Genomic DNA, 25,104 nt, shown 5'->3' on the forward strand with positions numbered 1-25,104 from the left:
CAAAAAGGGTCTCTGGTTAAACGCGCATTGAGTTTGAAAGGATCAAACAAAGTAATTTTGAAAGGTGGGTAAAGGTATTAAAAACAGATCAACCCTATGACATTCTTAGAGAGATTCTTATTTTGGAGAAGTTCAACAATTCACTTCCTACAGTCGTGAGAACTCGTGTGGAAGAGCTGAGAGTTAAAATGGCAAGGTGAGAAGCTGAAATGATTGATGATGCTGATTGAGTTCAGAAATCAAAGTTTGGTTTCTGTGAGAGATTGAAGAATGTGTGAGATCTTCTTAAAACATATACCTGTGAAAGTAAGGTTTACTGGCATAGGCCAGTAGTAGCAGGTAAAGAGGTTAGAGCATTAAGAGGGACGGAAACATGTAAGTCTTTTATGCTGAGACATGAGGAGTTATGTCATTCCGAAGAACTATTGAAAAGATGCGAAGTGCTCCATTATGTAACGTGTGGTTGGAGAGTCCAGTGGAAACATCAACAGATTTATTCCACAATGGGGAAGGAGGCCTTTGGCTTGGTGTTGGCGTTACAACATTTCAGATTTACATTGTCAGTAACATACATGAGACAAATCTTTTTCACTGATCGTGACCCCTTAAAGTTTTTGGAGAAGTTTAGGGAGAAAAATACCAGTCTGTTTCGATTGAGCTTATTATTGCTACCAGTCAATTTGAAACTACACAGGTGACAGGGTGAGAAATCCTAAATTTTGACACCTTGTGGAGACTTGGATGAACAAAGAAAAGGCATTCTGTGGCAGGAGTAAAATGACTGAAATCGAAATATTTGTGAACATTTGTATGCTCAGAGTCAATGTAATATATATATATACATTTCCGTCGACTAATAGATGAAGATTAGGAGGTCTAAAATGAATCCACATTTGTGTATTGATGGCTTATTTTATTAAAGAATGAGTTGTGAAGATATTATCATTGTAAAACGTTTATTTTCTCTTGTGTTTTTTTTTGAAGAGAGGTTTTAAAGGCAGAGGTGCAGAACTGCTGTCTGAAAACAGTTTAAGTAAATAACTGAGATTTTAGGTTTCATTAAAACGGTGGGAACAATGAAAGGGCAGTGGCCAGCTCTCCCAGACGAGGGTTTCTCGTTTTGTTTTAGGCTGCAGCATTCAGAAGCTGTTGGAGATCCCAGAATGGTTGGAAGTTTCAATAAATGATCCCCAGCTGCTTTTCCCTCTGAGATCTCTGTTGATGTTGTAACCTCTGGGATTGCTGTAAGGATCTGCATTTGAATATACAAAGCAAAGCAGTGTTAACCAAGAAGGTACGGCATCTATTGTTTGTGTAAGTGTTCCAACAGAAAAGGTGTCCCAAAATATTCTTTTCTTTGATTTTATTTTAACCAAAGCATTTGAATAGATTATATTTTGCTTAATGTTGAGTGGTTTGACCAGTCACAACATATCTGGAACGCACACCTCCCTTCTATATTCAAAATAAGGAAAGGTTTGGGTCTAAGCGGCCTTCTTAAAATATTTTGGGGAGATCTGGCCTGGTCCACAACACTTGTAGCCAAGGGATTTGTGATGAATCCTGTAATTAAAAATTAAGTGGAGGGACTGCGGATGGTTTGCTGGAGGATGTGCTGTGAGCTGCCTCAAACATGCAGGGAGACCTGAGGATTTGGTGACCCAACTCTGGATGCAGCATCTGAGTCTGTTACATGAACAACGAATGGAGCAGAGGCTACAGAGAGGGGAACTCTGAAACCACGCAGTGAGTGTGTGTGGGGAAAGGGATCTGCTGGATCCACATCGGGTTTTCCAGGACCAGCTTCCCAAGCTTCACTTAACCCAGGAGCAGAGTGTGAGGGGACACTGATTGAACAAGGAGCTGGTCATAGAATGGTACCACCTCCACCTCCTTCAACACGACCTGCAGTTTCACACCAGGGGGAGGATGGTGCTGGCAGTGGCTGTTAGGGTTACTGTTTCTCATACATCTTCTATGATCCAGAACATTCCAGGCTGGACAAGGTGACACATCCATCATTTCCCAATATCTCAACATCAACGTCACCATTTGGGGATGGAGGATATATATGGTGGATGAGGTAAATACATTGTTTCTCCCACAGCAGGGAGCTTCCGGGTATATCCAGTATAGTGGGATTTCCGATGGTGTACAGTGCATCTGCAGAGTACCCATGTCAATGGGGAGAGGATTTCTCTCTCTATTAATGTAACACATGCACAGTATATCATGTTGGTGAATACCCACTGTCCTGGTAACAGTCATGGCCTCTTCATTCAGAAGCAGTCAGCCATTTCCCATCGTCATCGGGTCCCCAGGTGGAAAGAAATGAATATATCTTGAATAAAGGACGTCCCCTTGATGCACGTTTCAAAACACCATCCCCGCCATCAATCAACCACATCAAAGTATTCCATGTGTACGGAGAGCAATGGAGTCACTTGGAGTGTCTGGTAGCTGACAAACAGGAATGGAGCAAAACCTCCCATTTCTGAACAGGTTTGAGTGAACCTCCCAGTACACAATATTACTAAGTCCTGTAATCCCTCTCCATTTCAGTAACATACTGCCTTCCATTATTTCTGTAAATGAAATGACAGGTTATTTCATGTTAGATTCCACCTGACAAACTATTATCTATTGTCTTTACCTCTCTGAATCTATTTGCATACTCTCCGCCCTCTCTTGATAATTTAATCTCTTGCTTATCACAGCGACATCACCAAACTCACCATCTGTATATCTGTTCCATCTTCCTGATCATTAATATAGAATGTAAATAGTTGAGAACCCAGCGCTGGTCACTATGTGGCGCGACTGGTTACGTTCTCTCTAACTGATTTATCCTGAGTGCCTGCTTCCTGCATGATACCCAATCCTCCCTCATTCCTATGCAACACAGTTGAAGAGTTGAATAAGAACAATGAGCATCTGTGAGGAATCCAACCGCTCGATGAGGCTGATGTCAACTCGGCCTCTATTCCCTTTTCATGCCATCTCTCCATCCTAACACTCTAGTCTCTTGTTGTAGATTGCGCCACATGAAAAAAAAATCCACCCCACACCTACACTTTCAATTACTTTTCGAATTTTACAGAACTCAATGAGATTTCCTTTCATTCTTATAAACTCGAGCGTGTAGGCCTAAACTGCTCAATTTCCCTTCATAAGACAAACACTTCAAGTATGGAATCAATCTAATGAAGCTCTTCTGTATTGTCTCCAATGGAAATACCTCATTCTGCAAGACACCCAAACTCTACTCCAGTTGCAGCCTCACAAATGCCTTGCATAGCTACACCAACACTCCCTACTATATCCTTTTATAAGTAAACACTGAAATTATGTTTGCATTTCTCATTACTTGCAGTACCTGTATGCAGGTTTTCTGTGATATGCAAGCAGACATCCAGATCCCTCTGCACCTAAGCACTTTGAACTTTCTCGCCATTTAGATAATAATTTGTCTCTCCATTAATACTGGCCAACTTGAATAGCACAGTTTTTTTTCTCAAGGTTTATGAAGGTTTGTATCTCAGGTTGAGATTTGGGGTGTATGTTTGCTCCTGGGGCTGTAGTTTTGATATCGAGACGTTTCGTTACCTGGCTAGGTAACATCATCAGTGGCGACCTCCAAGTGAAGCGAAGCTGTTGTCTCCTGCTTTCTACTTATATCTTTCTCCTGGATGTGGTTTCTGGGGTTTGTGGTGATGTCATTTCCGGTTCGTTTTCTGAGGAGTTTAATGATGGCATCTAGATCTTTGAGTTTGTTTATGTCATTGTGGTTGGAGTGCCAGGCCTCTAGGAATTCTCTGGCATGCCTTTGCTTAGCCTGTCCCAGAATAGACGTGTTGTCCCAGACAAAATGGTGGATTTTTTCATCCGTGTGTAGGGCTACGAGGGAGAGAGGGTCGTGTCTTTTTGTGGCTAGCTGGTGTTCGTGTATCCTGGTGGTTAACTTTCTTCCTGTTTGTCCTACGTAGTGTTTGTGGCAGTCCTTGCATGGAATTTTGTAGATGTCATTGGTTTTGTCCATGGGTTGTACTGGGTCTTTTAGGTTTGTTAGTTTTTGTTTGAGAATGTTAGTGGGTTTGTGTGCTACTAGGATTCCAGTCAGTAGTCTGGCTGTCGTTTCTGAAACTTCTTTGATGTATGGTAAGGTGTTTCGGGTTTCTGGCTGTGTTTGGTCTGCTTGTCGTGGTTTGTCCTTGAGGAATCTGCGCACTGTATTTCTTGAGTATCTGTTCGTCTTGAATACGTCGTATAGGTGGTTCTCCGCTGTTTTGCGTATCTTGTCTGAGCTACAGTGTGTGGTGCTCATTGGAATAGTGTCCTGATACAGCTTCGTTTGTGTGTGTTGGGATGGTTGCTGGTGTAGTTAAGTATTTGGTCAGTGTTTGTCGGTTTTCTCTATATGCAGGTTTGTAGTTCTCCATTGTCCTTGCTTTCGACTGTGACGTCCAGAAATGCGAGTTTGTTGTCGGTTTCTTCCTCCTTGGTGACCTTTATGCCTGTGAGAGTGTTGTTGATGATGTTAAATGTCTCTTCTAACTTGTTTCATTTTGTGATGCCAAAAGTGTCATCTACGTAGCGAACCCAGATATTTGGTTTGATGATTGGTAGGGCTGTTTGTTCTCGTCCTTGCATTACCGCTTCTACTATGAATCCTGATAAAGTGGGGATCCCATGGGTGTGTCGTTGGTTTGCTTGTACACTATGTTTTTGAAGGTGAAGTGGGTGGTGAGGCACAGGTCCATTAGCTTCATGATGTTTTCGTTGGTAATGTGATTGATGGTGTTTGTTGTGTGTGTGATGGTCTCTTCTAAAAGTGTGGTAAGTGTTTCCGTTGCCAGGTCGATGTTAATGGAGGTTAACAGTGCTGTTATGTCGAATGAGATCATTGCTTCGTCTTCCTCTATGTTGGCGTTTTTGATGATTTTTAGGACTTCCTGGGTGGAATGGATGGAGTGTTGTGACTCTTCTACTAGGTATTTTAGTCTTGCGTGTAGTTCTTTGGCTCGTCTGTAAATTGGTGTTCTGGGTAGTGCGACTATGGGTCTGAGGGGGGCTCCTGGTTTATGGATTCTTGGTAGTCCGTAGAATTGTGGGGTGCTGGTCCCATCGGGTTTCATTTTCAGGGATTCTGTCTTGTTTAATTGTCCGGAATCGTGTAATTTTCTTAGGAGATAAGTAATTTTGTTTCCTAGTTGTGTGGTCGGGTAAAGCGCCACCTGTTGGTAGGTGTTGGTACCTGCGAGTAGTGCATTAGATTTTTCGATATCTTCCCTTCTGTTCAGGATGACTGTGAGCGACCTTTGTCTTCAGGTAATACAATGAAGTCTTTGTCTTTTTTGAGGTTTTCTAGGGCTTTCTTTTCTTGTGTGGTCAGTTTGTTTCCTTCCCTCTTTCGGCTGATAATAGGTGCAACTGTCTGTCTGATCGTTTGTTGTGTTTCTTCCATGAGATGGTTGTCCTTCAATGTGGTTTCTAATGCCGCTAGTAAATCCTTCTTGTCAGCGTCTCGGTAATTGAAATTTAATCCTTTGACTAGTACCGCTTTTTCTGTGTCTGATAGGGTCCGGTCTGATAAGTTCTTTATCCATGCCCCTGTGTTATCGGTTTTGTGTTTTTTTTTGTGAGCTTGTCCATTTTTTTCTTCACGTCCGGATTTTTCTTTATCTGTCTTTGTCGGTGTTTGGTGTTGATGGCTTGTTCTATCACGTCTGACCATACTTGGTTTGTTGCTTTTCTGAATAAAGGCTTTTGGCGCGCAATTTCCCGTTTGTATTTTCAGAGTCTGTGGTGGGCGTCATTGATTAATTCTCGGAGAATTCTGCGGCCGTTTTGTTCTGTTAAACTTTTGGCTTGAGGTGTTTTTATCGGCGTTTATATTGCAGACATTTTGGCAGTAGTTGTTTTCTTAAACATTCATGCAGGAAGTACAGTTGTTCGCGGGGGGCACTCTCTCGGATGGCATTCCTTTCCCATCTACGGGCAAGTTGTAGTGTGTTGCGCTCATGGCTTTTGCAAGGTTTGTGAAGGTTTGTAGCTCAGGTTGAGATTTAGGATGTTGGTTTGCTCGCTGAGTTGTAGGTTTGATATCCAGACGTTTCATTACCTGGCTAGGTAACATCATCAGTGGCGACCTCCAAGTGAAGTGAAGCTGTTGTCTCCTGCTTTCTATTTATATCTTTCTCCTGGATGGGGTTCCTGGGGTTTGTGGTGATGTCATTTCCGGTTCGTTTACTGAGGAGTTGATAGATGGCATCTAGATCTATGTGTTTGTTTATGGCGTTGTGGTTGGAGTGTCAGGCCTCTAGGAATTCTCTGGCATATCTTTGCTCAGCATGTCCCAGGATAGATGCGTTGTCCCAGTCGAAATGGTGGTTTTTCTTTGTGGTGGCACTCCAAACACTGATTATGTTACCTCACCAGGTCGCCACTGATGATGTTACCTCACCAGGTCACGAAATGTCTCGATATCAAACCCACAGATCAGTGAGCAAACATACACCCTAAAAGCCCCATATTTCTTCACTTTAATTTTCCTTGCTAAATGTTGGCCCATTCACCCAACCTATCCATATAGATTTAAAATCTCTTGCACCACCATTCTGAAGTAATTTCCCATTGATGTTAGTGTCATCTGAAAATGTAGCATAGTATTTTCGTTCCCATCTATAGAGTACAGTCATTCCATCAATCGCAAATGGTTGAGGCATGAGTCCTGAAATCAATGTCACCCCACAAATTGCATTTGCCAAAAGAAAGTTGTACATTTATTCCATCTGACTCCATTTTGTTGGTTCACCAATCCTCCATCCAAGCTAATAAATTACTCCTAAACCCATGTTGTATGATCTTACCACTTACTCTTTGGAGAAGCAACATATCCGAAGCATTCAGGAAGACCAGATATGCTCCATCTCCAGGATTCCCACGATCCATCTTGTAAGTGACATCTTCAAATAACTCAAGCAAACAATTCAAACAACGTTTAGCCTTCATACAACCATGTTAACTCTGAGGAATTGTGGTTTACATTTGGAAATGTCCTGAACAATGGACTCGAAGAATTTGCCTTAAATTACAATAGTTTATTGTTACACTTTAGTATCTAATATATACCATTATTATAAGTTCTTCCCTTTCGAAAAGCTTTACGTTTTCTTTGAATTCCTGTTTAAAAGGCACACGTTTTTAAGAGATCTGGTCCAAATGCTGTGTAAGAGCCACGTGTGGCTGAATGGACTCATCATCCTGCTGGTGTACAAGATCGATGGGCTGACGTCTTTCTCGTGTTCCCATGTTGCCATCTCCAAGGCCAGACTGACATCATCCTGTTGATGATTTAGAGGATTGGGCGATAATAGAATCTTACTGTTGCTGTGTAACATTTTGAGGGGCTGATGGGTCTTCTCATATTCTCTATAACAGGTGGAAATATTGAACGGTCTCCTCATGTATCCCGGAGATGGGACCGAGGGAGTGAATGGTCTACTCTTGTTCCCATACAAGAGACACGTGTCTAAATTGCCTCTTCCTTTCTCATGAAAGAAGTCTCAGATAGTTTTTATCCTTATCCAATTCCATTGCAATAGACTCGGTGGGTCTGAATGGCCTCCTGGTATCCCAGTGTAACAATCTCCAGTCACTGTGTGGCCTCTTCCAGTTCCTATGTTACAGACTTGAGGAGACTGAATGGACTGCACCTGTTGCTGTTTAACTGGATACTGGTGCAGCATGGCCAAATGTTATAGGCTCGAGGGGCTGATTGGCCTCCTCCTGTAACTGTATATCAGGCTCCAGGGGCTGAATAGCCACGTCCTGTTTTGGCGTAACAGGGTCGAAGGCCTGAATATCCCCCTGTTGTTTCTGTGTAACAGGCTGGAGAACGGAATGGATTCCTCCACTATCTGTGTAATTCACTTCACTCGTTCACTCCTTCTGTCATCTATGTCCAAATAAGATCATCTTTAATTTTTGTAAACTCCAATGGCTACTTGGTCAACCTGATCATCATTTCATTATAAGCACGCACCTTCATTGCAGGAATCATTGGAGGGAACCATCTCTGAGCTGCTTCCAATGTAACAACATCATTTCTTAATTGAAGAGATTAAATCTGTACACACTACTCTAGATGTGATCTCACTAAGATCCTGTACAGCAGCAACACTTTACCAGCCTGTTGTAAAGTTCCCACCCAGGTTAGAGCTGTCTCAGCTCTCTGGGGGAATACAGAGCATTGTTGGAAGATCATTGTCCTTCTCTACTCCATCAGCATAACGGGAGATCTGGAGAAATTAAAGTTTGAGAACATCATAAATGATGTAGCGAGATGATCTCCACCATCAATCTCCCCAGAGCTCACATCGCTCAGATTCCACAGAATCTAGTAAGGTGGAGATTAATAAAAACAGCAAGGAGGAGCAAACATTGATGGGAGTTATATATCAAAGTGAAAGCTGCAAGACAAATGCTGGACATGTTATAAAACAGGAAATGAGATAAACACATTTGTGGCTACTGCAGTGATAATGTTAACCCAATTGAATGCTAATGCTGGGAAAAATGGATTTCAAGACCACGTGTGAGATGGTTTACATGAGCATTATGTTAAGCACTGAGCTCGATATCAGGTTGTTTAGGAATTGGTGTTGAGTGATCAGAAGAGCTCATTGAAAAATTTGATGGAAAGGACATTTTGGGAACAGTGACCACAATGTACTGGTTTTCTTTTATACTGTTTGAGTACACGATAGTTTTTGTTTTATTTGAAGTAACTGTTATAAATCTGAGTCATGCAAGCCATCAAGGTGTGAGGAGAAAGTGGGGACTACAGATGATGGAGATCAGAGGCGAAGAGTGTGGTGATGGAAAAGCACAGTCAGGCAGCATACTAAGAGCCGATAAATCGATGTTTCGGGCATAAGGCCTTCATCAGGAATGAAGCTTATGGGTCAAGGGAGCTGAGGGATAAATGAGAAGGGGGTGAGACAGGGGAGGTTAGCAGGGATTGCGGTAGGTAGATGAAGGTAGGGTTGAAAGTGATAGGTGATGAAGGTAGACAGACCGCCTCATCTACTGCATCCATTGAACCCAATGTGTCCTTCTCTACATTGGCGAGGTAGAAGGTCAACTTGTGGAACATTTCAGAGAACATCTCTGGGACAGCCTCATTGAACAATTCCATCACCTTGTGGCTGAGCACTTTAACTCCCCTTCCCACTCTGCCAAGGACATGAGGGTCCTGGACCTGCTCCATCGCCAAATCCGAGCCACCAGAAGCCTGCAGGAAGAAAGCCTCATCTTCTGCCTTGGGACCCCCAAACACAGGGGATCATAGTGGATTTCCCCATTTCCCCTAATCCCACCCTATCCCACTCCAACCCTCCAAGTCAGCATCGCCCTTTTGTACATTCCTATGCGTCCACCTTCCTTGCTATCAATCTGGTCCACCCTCCTCTCCGATTAACACTTTCAACCCCACCTTCACTTACCTATTTGATGAAAGGAGGCAGCTTAGAAAAATACCAAGTTGTAGTAATCCAGTGGATTCAGAGAAATGTAGGACTCAGCAAAGGATGACCAAGAAACTGAGAAGAAAATCGAAAAGAGAAAAAGCATGCAAACGAAAGAAAAACATAAAAACTGCTAAAAAGCATCTATCAATGTATGAAAAAAATAAAAACAAGGTCAAATGTGGAACAGTTGGTGTGCGTTCAGGATAGTTTATTGCAGAGAACAGAGAAATCGCAGGGAAAAGAAACAGTTTATTTGCGTCTATCTTCATTGGAAGAATGTCCAGAAATTCTTCCAGAAATACCAAGTGACCATGGGACTTGTGTAAGTAAAGTGTAAGATTATTCTTATCAATGTTGAGGTCATCTTTGAAAAGAAAGCTGGATTGAATATTTAAAAATCTGACAGACCAGATGTACTTCACACAAGGATTTATGAGGAAGCAGCAATAGACATGTTGATTGCATCGTGGATTTTTACTTTATCTTCCGACACATTCTCGAAAGTCATTTAGCCAATCTGTATAAGGCAAAGGTTACAAATATTATCCAACCATTTAAGAAAGGATGAAGATGGAGAGGGGTGAACTACAGAGCAGTTATCTTGTCGTCCGCAGTCGGGTGTCTGTTGGACTCGATTACAAAGAACACGCGACTACACATGTAGAAGGTAATAACATAACTTGGGAGGGTGAGAATATACCGATGAAAGGAAAACCAGAAGTGGCAAACATTTTTTTTGGAATGGTTTGAAGATGATTCTTGTGGACATAGGCAATGAAGAACCATTGGATAACGTAGAGTTGAATATTCATGAGATTTATTTTAAAAACTCACACAGTAAGCTCATAAGAAAGGTTAAAGCGAGAGGTATTAGGAAGAACATATGAAAATAGCAAAGAAAAAAATTAGTTTTACATTCAGGTGATTGTAATTGGAATATAGAAGACGTCATGCACCAGTTGTATCGAGTGTTCATGAGAGTATTTTGTATTGTTCGGAATCCCAATCTAAGAAATAAGATATTGACTACAGAGGAACTGCAAAAGGTATTATTCAGATTCATCCCTAAAACGGCACGATTTTCTGATGTGGAAACTCACTCTGTGATCTCGAGTTTTGAAACATGAGAGGTGGTTGCAGTGAAACTTAGAAACACTGAGGGGACTGAATAACAGGGACATGGAGAAGTACAAGTAGGCGAGATCTGGCAGAATCCCACGAGATTCTACACGGACAAGTAGAGCAGAATAATCAGCAAACAGTTAGTGTCCATTAGAAACCAAAGGGGCAATCTGTGTGTCAAGGTGGAGAACATTGATGGACTGTTACATGAGACCTTCACATCTATTTTACTTTAGAGACGGAGAAGACAAGTACAGAATTCAAGGAGATGGATGGGGAAACTCTTGAACAGATTGATGTAAAATACGAGAAAGGATTTGAGGCTTTGTTCTGTATAAATTTGGACCTAACTCCATGTCTGAATGAGTTGTATCACAGGCGGCTGTTGGGGTGAATGGAGGAAAGACCCTGACTGAATATTTTAATTAGGATCTGACCATAGGGGAGGTGCCAGAGAACTGGAGAACTGCTAACACGATTCCACTTCACAGTTCGGGTGGGAGAGATAGACCAGGGAACTATAGACGAGCGGGTATTAGGTCACTGTTAAGGAAACTACTGGAGAAAATAGGGAAGGAGAAAATTGAACTCCAATAAGAGTCGAAAGGTCTGATCAGGGATAATCATCATGACTTTATCAGAAGGAAGTGGCATCTAATTGATTTGATTGAATTAGTTTGAGGAGGTCGATTGTTTAGCTTTGTAGGGAAGCCTTTGACAAATTTCCAGCTGGGAAACTGAAAAATAACGTAAAATCTCACAATAAAAATGATAACTTGACAAGTTACAACGAAAATTGTCTTAGTGGCAGGAGGCAGAGGGTAGTGAGAGAAGGCTGTTTGTGTGACTGGAGACCAGTGTCCCCTGGTGTACCACAGGGATCAGTGATGTGTCCCTTATTGTTTGTGTTATTCATAACAAAAACAAATGTGAATGTGGAGGGGGCAAGGTGGAGAGGCAGGGAGGTGTGATAAGTAAGTGTACATTTGACATAAAGATTGACCGGTTGGTTTGCAGTGAGCAGGAAGGCCTTAAGTTACAGGAAGATGCAGATGAAATGGTCAGATGGGCAGATCAATAACAGATACAATGTAACCTTGATAAATATGAGGTGATGCACATTGGGAGAAGGAACCAGGCAGGGAGGACTCAATGAATGGCAGCACACTGGGAAGCTCAGATTGTGCTTCTCCACACATCCCTGAATGTGACTGGACAGGTTAATGCTTAAAAATGTGTTGCTGGAAAAGCGCAACAGGTCAGGCAGCATCAAAGGAGCAGGAGAATTGACGTTTCGGAAATATTCGTGAAGAAGGGCTTATGCTCGAAACAACGATTCTCCTGCTCCTTTGATGCTGCCTGACCTGCTGCGCTTTTCCAGCAACACATTTTTTAAGCACTGATCTCCAGCATCTGCAGTCCTCACTTTCTGCTGGGCAGGTTAATGGACTAGTTAAGAATTGGACCTTGAGTATTGTGTTTCCTAATCAGGGTGGAGATATAAGACCTATACAGGGCTTTGGTTCGGCCAAAATGGAATACTGTATGTAGCTCTGGGAGCCACATTCCAGGAAGGATGTGATTGTACTGGAGGGGTGCAGAGGTGATTCACCAGGATGTTCCCTGGGGTAGAGCATATCAGCTATGGAGAGAGGCTGGATAAGCTCGGGTTGTTTACTTTGGAGCAGAGAAAGCTGAGGAGTCAGTGATTCAGAAGGATAAGATTATAAGCGACACGGACAGGGTGGATAGACAGCAACTGTTCCTTTTAGTCAGAGGGTCAAGAACAAAGGAGCACACTTTTAAAGTGAAAAGTTTGAGGTTCAGAGATGATTTAAACATTTTTTCACGTCGATGTGTGGGCTTCTGGGATTACTTCCTGAGAGGGGAATTATCACGAGTAACCTCACAATCGTTAAAAAGTACTTGGACAAGCACTTGGAAGTGTCATAACATTCCAGGCTATGGGACTGCTGTAGAAAGTGGGACTAATATAGATCGTGCTGTACTTCTGTCGGCACAGAGTCTTTGCTCCTGTGAGTGTACCATGTGGAAGGTCAATTATTGGAGCATTTTAAGGCAGGAATTGATGGGTTTCTGAAGAGTTATATTCATAAGGGTTATAAGTGTGAACTGTAATAGTTTGTGAAATTATGTCAATGTGAGAAATATGAGAAAACAAGTGTAGTTTCCTTACAGTTTGGAACCAGAGAATGGAGAATGGGGAACAGGGAAATGGCAGAACTATGTCGCCACTACTTCAGTTCTGTCTTCACAAAACTTTCTAACAATATAAGGAAAACCAAGTCTGGTGTGGGAAAATGATAGACTACGTGGAACATAGAACATAGTAAGTAAATGGTTTAGCAGAAATTATTGCGGCTGAAAGTAATAGTCATAGACAACACTAACATAGATTTATGAAATGGGAATTATGTTTGAGAAGCAGACTGGCTGACAAATGAAAGAGCAGTAATGGATGTAAAACATTTTGATTTTTAGGAAAATGTTGGTAAATCTCCAAGCCCAATTTGCAATATCAAATCTGAGTGGATTGGGGCTAATATATGGACATGTTTCGAGAATGGGACAGCTGGCACTAAACAGTGAATAGAAATAAACAGACTCATCAAGCAACAGCCTGACATTGTCTGTAAGGTATGATTCTGTGAGTATGACTATGACCTAGACACCCCATCACCTTCCCCGGATATGTCCTGTCTCATCAGCAGGATGGACACAGCAGAGGTGGCGGCACAGTGGGATGCAGTTAGAAGGGAATTGCTCTTGGAGTCCTCAACAGTGACTTCGTATCCCATGGCATTAGTTTGCATTTGGGAAAGGAAACCTCCTGCTGATTACCAAGTACCAGCATCTCTCAACTGATGTATCAGTACTCCTCCATGCTGACCAACACTTGGAGGAAGCACTGAGGGTAGCATTCTGGGTGGGGTATCTCAATGTTCACCACCAACAGTATCTCAGCTACAGCATTATTGATCGAGAAGGCTGGGTCCTAAAGGATATAACTGCAAGAGTGGTTCTGCGGCAGGCAGTGAAGGAACCAACAAGAGGAAAATATACACTTGACCACAGCCTTACTAATCTGCCAATTGCAGAAGTATCTGTCCATGACAGTATCGTTAAGAGTGACCACCGCATAGTCATTGTGGAGACAAAGTCACACCTGCACATTGAGAATAACATTCACCATTTTGGGTGGTACTATCACAGTGCGAAATAGGGCAGACTTCGAACAGATCTAACAGTTCAAGTCTGGGTGTCCATAAGGTGCTGTGGTTCATCTATAGGAGCAGAATTGTACAGCCACACAACCTCATGACCTGGCATATCCCCCTCGCAACAATTACCATCAATCCAGAGGATCAACATTGGTTCAATGGATGTGCAGGATGGCAGGAGCAGCACCAGGCAAACCTGACAATGAAGTGTCAGCCTGGTGAAGCCACCAAACAGGACTACTTGTGGGCCAAACAGCATAAGCAGTAAGTGATAAACAGAGCTAAGTGATCCCACAAGCAAAGGTTCAGATCTAAGCTCTGCAGTCCTTCCACATCTAGTCGAGAAACGTTGGAGACAATTAAACAATTCACTGGAGGAAGAGGTTTCACAAATAACCCCTTCCTCCATGATGGAAGAGCCCAGCACTTCAGTGTATAAGATAAGGCTGATGCATTCGTAACAACTTTCAGTCAGAAATGTTGAGTGGATGATTCATTTCAGCCTCCTCCAGTGGTCCTCAGCGATTCAGTTACAAGTCATCAACCAATTCGAGTTGGAGATACTGAATACTCAAAGGGTCCATACTCTGACAGCATTCTGGCAATAGTACTGGAAACTTGTGCTCCATAACTTGCCACTCCCCAGCCAAACTGTTTCAATACAGTTACAACAATGGCTTTTCCTGATTATGTGGAAAATTACCCCAAGTATCTCCTGTATATAAAAAGCAGAACAAATCCAATCTGGCCAATTACAACTCCATCAGCCTACTCTCGATCATCAGTAAAGTGGTGGAAGGTCTCAGTGCTTTTAAGCAGCAACCTGCTCAGCAATACCCTGTCAATGATGCCCAGTTTGGGCTCCCCCAGGACCACTCAGCTCCGGATCTCATTACCTTGATTCAAACATGGACAAAAGAGATGAATTACAGAGGTGGGGTGAGAGTGACAGCCCTTTAAATCAAGGCTGCCTTCGACCAAGTGTGGTATCAAGGGGCTTTAGCAACACTGGATTCAATGGGTATCAGAGGCAAACTCCTCGCTGCTTAGAATCATACCTGACACGTAGGAAGATGGTCATGGTTGATGAAGGTCAGTCAACTCAGCTCCATGTCTGTCGGAGTCCCTCGAGCAGTGAACAGAAACTTCTTCATTGCTGCTTCATCAATGACCTTCCCTCCAAGTTAAGGTCAGAAGTGGGGATGTTCGCCAATGATTGTACAATGTTCTGCAACATTTGTGGCTCCTCAGATACTGAAGCAGTCCATGTTCAAACACGACAAGATCTGGACAGTATCCAGGCTGGAAAGTGGCAAGTAATGTTCAACCCACACGAATGCCAGACCATGACCATCACCAATAAAATACAATCTAACCTGCCCCTTGGCATTCAATGGTGTTACTATCACTGAATCCCCCAGTATCAAAGTCCTGGTGGGTAATCATTGCTCAGAAACTCACTGGTCTCCCCACATGAACACTGTAACTATAAGAGCAAGTCCGAAGCTAGGAATGCTGCGGCGAGTAACTCACATCCTGACTTCCAAAATTCTGTCCATCATCTACAATGCATGTCAATACAATATAGGTCAGAAGTGTGACAGAAGACTCCCAGTTTGCCTGGATGAGTGCAGACCCAACAACACTCCAGAAGCTTTATACCATCCAGGACAAAGCAGCCAGTTTGACTGTCCCTTCATTCACAATGCTCCACCATCAACGCGCAGCAGCAGCAGTGTTTTACTATCCACATGCTGCAATGAAATGATTCACCAAAGATCCTCAGAAACCATCTTCCCAATTCACGACCACTTCTATCTAGAAGGACAAGGGCTACAGATGTATGGAAATACCATCATCTTTAGGTTCCCCTCCAAGCCATTCACCATCCTGACTTGGAAATATATCACCGCTCCTTCACAGTCGCTGGGTCAGAATCCTGGGATTCTCTCCCTAATGGCATTGGAGGTCAACCACAGCAGGTGGACTGCAGTGTTCAACAAGGCAGCTCACCACCACCTTCTCAAGAGCAACTAGGGACAGGCAATAAATGCTGGCCCAGCCAGTGACACCCAGATTGACGAAATACAGAAATAGAAATTAACAGAGGACGGTTGCTGAGGTATCACAGAGATCGGTGTTTGGGGCCCAGCTGTTCACAATGTCCTTTAAATATTTGGTTGCTGGAATCAGATGCAATACATCCCAGCCTGCTGACAGCACTAATGGATGTGGGATTGTGAGTGGGTGCGGAGGATGTAAAAAAGCACCAAGAAGACTAAGACAAATGGAGTGAATGGGTAAATACGTGACAGATGGAGAACAATGTGGATAGAGGTGACGGTGTGCCCTTTGGTGGAAATGATAAACTGGAATCCTACAATTTGAAAAGGATTGGTTGAAACACGTTGATTTACAAAGGGCCATATGCTCCTTTTTGTTGTTTCCTTCTGCATCAACCTCTGAGGTCCCTGCAGCGCAGTGAGTTCTGTAACCAGAAGTCAATACTGGGCATGGCATTGACACGCTGACCAGTGTACACAGACCCACCAAGTGGGGAGCTATAACACGGAAAAGGATCTGCATATCCTTGTACATATGTCGCTGAAAGCAATATTGCAGAAACAGAAAGCAGTAAGGAAGATAAATGGTGTGTTGACCTTCATTTCAGGGGATGTGAGTCCAGGAGAAAGGGTGTCTCACTGCAGCTGTACAGGCCTTGGGAGACATCCCATCTCGAACATTGTGCAGGATTGTGTGCAGTTTTGGTCTCCTTACCTAATAAAGGAAAACCTGACATTGAGGGAGAGCAGTGAAGGATGACCAGACTGATCTCTGGGATGACAGGCTTGTTGTGAGAGCAGAGTTTGGGGTGACTGGGCCAGTATTCCATGGGGTTTAGGAAAATAAGTGGAGATCTCAGTGAAATATACAAAACTCTGACAAAGTGAGACAGATTGGAAGCAGCGATGATAATTCCCCTGGCTGGGATGTCTAAAACAAGGGGCCACAGTATTAGGTAAGGCAGGTCACTCTGCATTGAGATGAAATAAATGTCTGCACTCACTGACTGGTGAACCTGGGGAATTGGCTTGCACCTGGAAACCGAGACACTGAATATAAATACGGATTAGAGACAGTAAAGGGATGGTGGGAGAGCAGGAGTATGGTATGGAAATTATATTGAATTGGTTAGCAACTCAATGGACCAAACGTACTACTGCACCGCCTATTTTATAGCTTCCCAAGGTTACTCACATTAACAGATATGTATATCGTGTGGGGTAAGTATATTGAGGAGATTTTTTTTCCATGAACTAGAATGGGGAGGCCAATGTGTTGTATGACCTACTCCATTCCCGATGTTTCTGTGCAGTCTGTGGAAAAGCTCTGTAAAATGCTGTCACAAGCTCTCAGATGTTAGTAAGGAGGTTTCTGCAGGGTCGACAGGACTGTGTTCCCATTCCCTTTTCCGACACTGCTGCTGAGGCCGGATGTTCTGTCCGGTTTCATCCTTTCAGACCTCTGAGTAGTTTGATACAAGTGAGTGCCTTGCTTGGCCGTTTCAGAGACCATTGAAATGTTTATCACATGTCAGGGTCTTTGGAGTCACTTTTAGGCCAAACCAGGAAATCATGGGAGATTTACTTCCTAAAAGTACATTGGAGAAGGAAATTCTGTTTACAATCCATATTGGCTTCAAGGTCACTGTTACTGACCCCAGATTTTAGATCTCAATATTTTATTAATTGTCTTTAACTTCCTCCTGCTGCCAGATCATTAGCCTGGTCTGGCTTAATAATCCAGTGACATTTCCACAACAGCACCATCTCCACATGGGGACCTGTCGGAAACCACACTGAGCACGTTATTTCTGTGCTGCTTGACAGCTCTGTCAAAAATAACTCCCAGCAATTTGACTGTGGTGATGGGACTGAGGGGGTGGTAATGGTCAGATTGTAATTATTCCCGTCTTAGGGGACGGGACTTAGCTGAGTAATTTTCCACATTGCCAGGGAGATGTCAAAGTTGGAGCTGTAATGAAAAAGCTTCCCCAGGGACACGGCTTGTTGTGCAGCACAAGTCTTCAGTCTATTGCAGAAATGGAGTCAGGACCCATTGTCTGTGTCGTATCTGCTCTGTTCAGTTGTTTCTTCATCTCACGTGCCACGAATCAAATTAGTTGAAGACTGGCATCTGTGATTTTGAGGGCATCATGGCGAGGGTGAGGTGTATCATCGACTCAACACTTCTGGCAGAAGATTGTGCAGATAAAACATCCTTCTCTTTTACACTGATGTGCAGGTCTGTTCCATTATTTAGGATGGGGATGTTTGTGGAGCCCTCTCCTCCAGTCATTTGTTTAATCGTCCATCACCATTTATAACTGAATGTGGCAGGACTGCAGGGCTTCGTTCAGATCTGTTGGTCAAGTCTGGTAGCTTTAATGTGTTAGCATCAGGTTAAGGTTCATGTGATTCTGACTCTGACATGTTCACCCACACTCGTCACTGAGTCATAGATGGTGTTGATGGTAATGACAGACTGAGGTGTTATCCTGGCAAAAAGTTACAGGTTGTGGCTGAATGCATGTCTGCTTCTCCAGCTGCTGTGGTCTACAGCACTACATGAATACGCAGTTTCCAGCTGCAATACCTGCAATGTAATTCTGCTGTCTGTTCCACAATTCTCACTGAGACCCATTCACCCATCAGCCCTGCACTCAGTGACCTTACCTGGTTTCTGTTGTGGCAATACTTCCATTTTCAAACTCTAATTCTGCTGAGGGTCTGTCTCCTCGGGTCATGCTTCCAATCTGACACATTCTGCAAAAGCATTTAACTGATCTTAATTCAAATGTTTAAATCACCTGAATCTTTTTCCTTGAGAAATACAATCTTCTGTGTTTAAAGTGAATGTTTTTCCTCTGTTCCTTTCCCTAACCATGATTAAGAGCTCTGTAGTGTCAGTGATGCCAGAGTTATGTAGTTTCAGAGCCAATGAATTCTCTGGATTCCCAATTATATTCACCACATTGTATGTTTTCTCTTTTGGTTTGATGCCTTATCACTCATGGCTGCCTTGTTCTCCCATGAGTATGTTTCAAGTTCTTGGGGTTGCATTTCTGATATTATCTTCCGAATTATCCCCAGAGCCTCCTCCCATTGCTGCTCCATGGTCAATCCTGCTCTGCTTTCCTTCCAATTAACGCTGGCCAGCTACGACCGCATGTATTTGTAGTAACATTGCTTAATTATAATCATGTCACATCTTGAAGAGAGCGTTAGATATAAACTGAAAGAAGGAGTTTTGGGAGATGGGACACGAAGAATAATTGGTGGGTTTCTTAACTAGATACAAAGGGAGAACGAGAGAGAGGATATAGATATGGAGATGTGGAAAGTGAGAAAACTACATTCTTGAAATAAGTAGATGAACATCCCCCAATGTTTTGGCAATGCCTGTGTGCTGTGGTCCTTTGTAAAGTGCATGTACAACAGAGTCATATTTCAAATGCTGAGTATGATGCCAGAATATATATCTCCAATAATATGACAGACACTGGCTTTGGAAAGAACTCAGCAGGCCAACATATTGAAGTCCGGTAGAAAGGGGATTAACTGAAATAAGTTGGGACACCAGAATCAAGACTTTGGAGCAAACATCCTGGTAAGAATGGGAGATTAGAGTTGGGAATCCCAGAAAAGGAGGGAACGTTGAGATGATCAAATCATGTTTTAATGCATCATTTTTCGTTAACTGTGTCTCTGTTGTTAATTTACAATATGTTGTGCACATATGAAAAATGCGACTTATCTGCACACACATTGATTAAACAGTATATATACTATCTTTTTTCCACCATTGAAACTGTCCTGTTGTGGTGTTACGAGGATACATGAACACCAACTAGCCACCAAAAGACATGACGCACTATCACTATGTTCCATACATACAGACAAAGAAGGGCACCACTTTGAATGGGACAAAGCACACACACATACTAAGACAAGCAAGGACCTTTTTAGAGGAATGATATTCTAACCAGAAGTCCATCAATAAACGCATCAATTTAGATTCTGTCTACATTCTCTTGTTAAAATAACCGGAAATGACATCACCCACTTTAATAAACCAAGATCTATAAATAGAGAGGCGGGAGATACTACCAGCACTTCAGCAGATACTCTCATTGATGATGTCACCTAGTCATGGTGATGAAACTTCTGAAAACATACTCAGTGAGCTAACTTGCACACATATAAATTGTTATTTTTTTGTTTATTAGTGGAATTTAGGAGTTCTCTGTTGCTCACGTTTTGACAGATTATGATGTGAGGTGAGCTTTTCTAGGTGTGTGGTTTTAATTAACAGAGGGGTTCGACATTGATGTCATAACAGTTTGGGGCCTTGCCGTATGCCATTTGGACAGACTTGAACAGATTTGAGATACAACAGCTCCCAGCAAATTCCAACTCATTGCAATTAGTGACTTTGATCTTCAAATAAAACCAGTGGGAAAATTCGTTTAATGTTGTAACTTGTGGTTGGTTAAACGAAAAATGAGGGAAATGGCTTTTAACACTACATAGAACATAGAACATAGAAAAATACAGCGCAGTACAGGCCCTTCGACCCTCGATGTTGCGCCGACCGAAGCCTACCTAACCTACACTAGCCCAATAACCTCCATATGCTTATCCAATGACCGCTTAAATGACCATAAAGAGGGAGAGTCCACCACTGCTACTGGCAGGGCATTCCATGAACTCACAACCCGCTGAGTAAAGAATCTACCCCTAACATCTGTCCTATACCTACCACCCCTTAATTTAAAGCTGTGTCCCCTAGTAACAGCTGACTCCATTAGCGGAAAAAGGTTCTCACTGTCAACCGATCTAAACCCCTAATCATCATGTACACCTCTATCAAATCTCCCCTAAACCTTCTTTTCTCCAATGAGAACAGCCCCAAGTGCCTCAGCTTTTCCTCATACAATCTTCCTACCATGCCAGGCAACATCCTGGTAAACCTCCTCTGCACGCGTTCCAATGCCTCCACGTCCTTCCTATAGTATTGCGACCAAAACTGCACACAATACTCCAGATGAGGCCGCACCAGAGTCTTATACAACTGCAACATGACCTCAGGACTCCGGAACTCAATTCCTCTACCAATAAAGCCCAGTACGCCATATGCCTTCTTCACAGCACTATTTACCTGGTTGGCAACTTTCAGAGATCTGTGTACATGGACACCAAGATCCCTCTGCTCATCCACGCTACCAAGTAGCCTACCATTAGCCCAGTAATCCATCTTCTTGTTACTCCTACCAAAGTGAATGACTTCACACTTAGCTACATTGAACTCCATTTGCCATCTTTCTGTCCAGCTCTGCAACTTATCTATATCCCGCTGTAACCTTCCACATCCTTCTTTGCTGTCCACAACTCCACCGACTTTCGTGTCATCCACAAACTTCTCACCCTGCTTTCAAGCCCTCCTCTAGGTCATTTATGAAAATGACAAACAGCAATGGTTCCAAAACAGATCCTTGTGGAACACCGCAAGTAACTGCGCTCCAAGATGAACATTTACCATCAACTAAACAGGTTCCCAAATTTTCAAAGGAAGTTCAGAAAGACAGAAGGAGGACTTTTTTTTTAGAATTAGCAGATAGGTTGGAAATGGGTTTAGCCAGGGAGAAAAGGGAAGCTGGAATTGTAATGGAGTTGGTTAAGCACTTTGATGGATCAGAGAAATGGGCAACTGCAGTAGAGTTATAAAAACTTAAATTGCAAATGTGGCACCTGGAGTTTGAAGATAAATAAAGGAACGGAAACAGAGAGAGACGAAAGAGAAAGACAGGAAAAAGAAAGAGAGAGGGGATTTGAAATTCAGAAGTTGGGAAATCGACAAGAAAGTTAAATGAACAGGATGGAGATGAAGGGAGAACGTAGGGATGTATACAACTAGGTTAGTAACTTGTCATATGTCGGTGAGAAAAATGTCAAAACCTTTTTTTATTTCGTTTGGAAAAATAACTAGGCAGATGACGTGTCCAGTGAATTTGTGGGTAATGCTACTTAAGACTAAGCTGGTGGGCACAGCTGGTGAGAGATGTGCAGCAATGTCAGATGAGGGATCAAGAGATGATCAATATGTCTAATTGGCTACTTTGATTGGTTATGAATTGGTACTGGAAGCATATAGACAGAAGTTCAGAAAAATAGAGAGGAACCAGGTCAGACTTACATTGAGATTGAAAGAATTAACCACAATCATTTTGACAGGTGGGTGCTGGCCTTAAAAATGGATAAGACCTGTGAGACTTGAAGGAAGATTAATCTGTTGGAGATTTTAAAAGACTTACTTCCAGAGATAGTAAGAATTCCACTGAATGAATAGAAAATTCATAAGTGAGAAGCATGGCAGAAATGGCAGGCAAATATGCATTGTGGCATGTGATGAAATTCAGCCTCTGGCAAGAATTTCATCCTGTGAGGGATAGAAATTGGGAGAAGGGACGATCACACTCTACAAAGCGAACAGTAGCTCACAATAGTTTACCACAGTGAGTAACAGAGTGTCAGTTCCTGGAATACAGTTTGTTCTTGGGAACGATTTAACAGGAGGCGAGATGGGATAGGCACCCCTTGTGGTGGAGAAGCCAAAGGCTGACTAGGGAATTGGTGAGTTAAAAGAAAATTACCCAGGATTTTTTCCAGACTGTGTAGTAACAAGATCCCACTTTCATAAGTTACAGCAGGAAGGAAAAACGAACGAAAAAGACAAATGAGTTGATGGTCAGTGAACTGACACCCTGTTTGATGTGACAGTGCAGGAAAAACCTGAACAGGCAGAGGTGTTCCGTCCTGAAAGGCTAATGGACGTACAACAGAGATATATACACACACATACACATGCACACACAGAGAAAATGAATCAGAATATATTGTTGAACGTTATTAACTTAAAGATAAAATCATAAAATTAAAATGGAGACCCCGATAGGTTACTTATTGCACAAGAATGATTAAGTTCCACACTGGCCTGACAATATTTTAATGTGTATATGACAAACAAATTGTCGGAGATAGTTGTGGACAACGACAAATCTCTCACATTGTTTGGAATACTTAAAGACCAGAATATGAGACTATTTCATTGGAGTCTTACCTTACCGACTTTAAACTTACAAAATGTACATGCTGTGGCTCCTACAATGTGATAGCAGATGTGTTTTCGTGGATTTAAAGGAAAAAGTGTAGATACGTTATGACTTATTCCAGTGTTGTATTGGTGTACAGAATTAATATGAATGATATAACTGAGATTAACACTTTGGTATTTCATAAAATTGGGATTAAGAATTAGAGGAAAACAAATGTAGCCATCTTTTCATTCTGCTAGTTCATTTTATTTTCTGAAGCGGGGAGATGTTATGAAGAGAAAAACATGTATGGACACTTTAAGACAGATCGGGTTTTGCTGAATAGAAATTAAAGCCACAGATGCCAGCTGAAGGTCACACTGTTCCACATGTCACCATTAGCTGAGAAATGGATTCCTGAGTTTTGGTTGCTGTTTTGACAGCCATTCAAATGTAACCTAAGAGTTTAAATAACGCTAAGGATACCAGATGCCAACAGAATCTGAATATTATTGTTTGGACACCTGGACAGCAATCACATTATGAGAATTATTGTATCATGGAGAGTATATGAACCCAGCATGTTGAACACTGGAGGGAGAGCTGTTGCCATCCAACAGTAGAGCAACTGCTGTAGAGCAGGAGTGCTAACTGGCCATCTCAAACAGTCTCTCTCAAAGACACATGTTCATGCAAACCTATTTGCAACAAAAAAAAATGACCCAGGGAGATGCAGCTGAAAGAGTGAAGACAGCGGGGAAGATAGAGAATGTATGGTCTTAAGATTGTAATGTTTAATATGTTGGTTGTTGGAACAACATATTTTTACAGAGTTCGAGTCAGATAGTAAGTAGCTAAGAAAAGAGGGACTTGTATTTGTGAATAGTTGTTGTTTAGTGTTCACTATTAAGGTTAAGAAACTAACTTGTTAATTTTTGTTTAAAAGGAGGTCTGTGTCACTCATATTTTAACAGATTACGAGATGAGGTGAGCTTTTCTGGGTGTTTGGTTTTAATTAACAGAGGGATTCGACTCCACCTTATTAATGTCCATCCACGCTCACCCATTTCCCTGCAGTTGGCCCATATCCTTCCAGTCCTTTCCTATCCAAATATTTATCCAAATGCATTTGAAATGTTGTTAATTTACCCCCCTCAACTACATCTGCGAGTAGCTCATCCACGTGCCAGCCTCTGTGGAAAGAAGTGGCCCCTCAGGTTCCCTTTTATTCCTTTCCTTCTAACGTTAAACTGATCCTCTCTCGTCCTTGATTCTCTACACCTTGGAAAAAGACTGAGACCATTAACCCTATCCATACCCCTCGTGATTTTATACAGCTCTATAACAACTCCCCCAGTCTCCTACACGCTAAAGAAAATGTCCTATCTTGTCCAACCTCTCCCTATAACTCAGATCATTGGGTCCTGGCAACGTCCTTGTAAATTTCTTCTGTACTCTTTCTAATTTAATAACATCCTCCCTTAAACAAAGTGACAAAACCTGAACACAATACTCCAAGTGTGGCCTTACCAAAGTCCTGTATGACTGCAACATAAATTCCCATCTTCTATACTCAATATCCTGCCTGATGAAGGCCAATGTGCCAAATGCCTTCTTCACTGCCCTGTCTACCTGTGACTCCACTCTCAGGGAACCGTGCACCTGAGCACCAAGGTCTCTCTGCCCCCTGCACCCCTTAAGGCCCTCCCACTCACCATGAAACTCCTACCTTGATTTGAATTTCCAAAATGCAATACTTCACGCTTCTATATTAAATTCCATTTCTCGGCCCATTTCCCCAACTGATTAAGGTCCTGCTGCAATTTCTGATAATATTCCTCACTGATCATGCTCCCACTTACTTTAGTGTCATCTGCAAACTTATTAATCATACCTTGTACATTCTCAACCAAATCATAGATAACAAACAGCAATGGACCCAGCCTCCAGTCTGACAAACGTCTTTCCACTAAAACCTCGGCTCCCTACCATCAAGCCAACTGTATATCCAATTGGACAGTTCCCACGCATTCTACGTGTTGTAACCTTCCTGAGT

At 42.4% G+C, this 25,104-nt stretch overlaps 1 long non-coding RNA gene across 1 annotated transcript in view; it reads right to left on the reverse strand.

Annotated features, from left to right (window-relative positions):
- Positions 1-939: 939 nt before the first annotated feature.
- Positions 940-25,104, reverse strand: part of LOC132813122 (uncharacterized) — a 35,878-nt gene continuing 11,713 nt past the window's right edge. The window contains exon 2 of the long non-coding RNA XR_009643946.1: positions 940-1,252. This is a non-coding gene — a long non-coding RNA (uncharacterized LOC132813122). The remainder of the gene's footprint in view (positions 1,253-25,104) is intronic.

Source organism: Hemiscyllium ocellatum, unplaced genomic scaffold, assembly GCF_020745735.1.
Source record: "Hemiscyllium ocellatum isolate sHemOce1 unplaced genomic scaffold, sHemOce1.pat.X.cur. scaffold_326_pat_ctg1, whole genome shotgun sequence".
Taxonomy (NCBI): domain Eukaryota; kingdom Metazoa; phylum Chordata; class Chondrichthyes; order Orectolobiformes; family Hemiscylliidae; genus Hemiscyllium; species Hemiscyllium ocellatum.